Here is a 1,934-nt window from a genome sequence, read left to right as displayed (position 1 = left end):
TGCGCCTCCATTAATAATGGACAAATATAGGAATTAAACGCTTAATTAATCACATATTGTGATTTCTTTTCACTTTTGAAAAGATATTCTGAGAATAATAGCAGCTTATTTGTCACCTTTTCGGAAACCATGGCAACTCCTTTTTCTGGATGGTACAGTGTCCCTTCATTGATGTTGCTATCTCAGTATTTTGTATATACTATCATATGTAAACTAAAAACATATGATTCAGTAGATAATATCTACAATTGAATATAGGCACTATAACTTCAATAACTATTACCATAACTTCTGCTACGTTTGATCGAAATATTTTGACGTAAAGACACTGTGTCACATGTTTCTGCCGCAAAAGACGTCATCAGCACATCACTTGCCCGACGCTGTCACCAGCAAAATACGCTACGTATACATACGCTACGTATACAGACGCTACGTATACAGACGCATAAATAAATCAAAAATGAAGTGAGTAAATAACTCAGAGAAGCCAGTGGCACGTGATTAGACTGCATGTTCGCTAAAGGTATTCTTTTGTTCCTTTATTCTTTTACTTGTTTCAGTCATTTGACTGCAGCCATGCTGGAGCACCGCTTTTAGCCGAGGAAATCAACCCTTGAAATTATTCTTTGTAAGCCTAGTACTTATTCTATCGGTCTCTTTTGCCGAACCGCTCGGTTACGGGGACATAAACACACCAGCATCGGTTGTCAAGCGATGTTGGGGGGACAAACACAGACACAAACATACACACACACACACACATACATATATATATATATTATATATATTATATATATATAGAGATATATATTATATATATTATCATATATATATATAATATATATATGTACATATACGACAGGATTCTCATATATATATATATATATATATTATATAATATATATATGTATATACACACACATACGACGGGCCTTTTTCCGTTCCTGTCTACCAAATCCACTCACAAGACTTTGGTCGGTCCGAGGCTATAGTAGAAGACACTTGCCCAAGGTGCTACGCAGTGGGACTGAACCCATGACCATGTGGTTGGTAAGCAAACTACTTACCATACAACCACTCCTGCGCCTATAAAAATATGGAACGCTTCACGAATTTGCGTGTCATCTTTGCGCAGGGGCCATGCTAATCTTCTCTGTATCATTCCAATTTTAGAATATGTACCGCCGTAGCTAGTACATATATCTAAAATTGAAGAATTTTGGTTCTTCATATTATTTCCATTTGTTATTTGGATTTCGTCCGAATTGGCTTGACGACTCTGTTAATGATTCTGTGTGTGTGTGTGTGTGTGTGTGTGTGTGTGTGTGTATAGATGTATCTATGTATACATGTTCATTTAATTTAAAAGACAAATTGAAACTTAGTTTTCGTTGCTGAGAGTTACCCGCCATCTGAATGCTAACTTTGTAAGTACACTTTTGCCACCATCATGAGTTTCGCCAGGAAATATGGCTCATATACAGTAACTATAAACCAAGTTTTATGAAATTTCCTGATGCTTATAAAAAATAATGAAATGAATGCTAATTTTCAAAAGCAAAATATTTATTACTTTAACATAGAAATTAAATAAAAAAAAACAAAATTTCACAATTGTATATTTGCAATAAATACATGATATTATTTCTCTGAATTTTACCACATAATCACAATCTACTCCATCGAAAGCTGTTATACACACACACACACACACAACATGTGTATGTATGTGTTTATATACATATATAATATTATATATATATATATATATATATATATAATATATATATATCTATACATATATACATATTTAGATTTCCTTGGCGGGCTGCCCATATCGGAGCAATCTCAAGATTAACAGCGAAATGCTAAGATGATCTGGTTCTGACTGATGACTGAGGGCTCGAATGTCCCGTCTGTGGTTCTTGTGT

The 1,934-nt window shown here is 34.3% G+C and overlaps 1 non-coding gene across 1 annotated transcript; it reads right to left on the bottom strand.

Annotated features, from left to right (window-relative positions):
- Positions 1 to 1,093: 1,093 nt before the first annotated feature.
- LOC115227032 lies at positions 1,094 to 1,200 on the bottom strand. The gene has a single exon (XR_003883063.1). It is a non-coding gene; the product is annotated as a U6 spliceosomal RNA (small nuclear RNA).
- Between the last annotated feature and the right edge of the window lie 734 nt (positions 1,201 to 1,934).

This window comes from Octopus sinensis, unplaced genomic scaffold, assembly GCF_006345805.1.
Source record: "Octopus sinensis unplaced genomic scaffold, ASM634580v1 Contig01308, whole genome shotgun sequence".
In the NCBI taxonomy this organism is placed as follows: domain Eukaryota; kingdom Metazoa; phylum Mollusca; class Cephalopoda; order Octopoda; family Octopodidae; genus Octopus; species Octopus sinensis.
The sequence above is the reverse complement of the archived record's forward strand: the minus strand, read 5'-3'. Positions and strand labels throughout refer to the sequence as shown.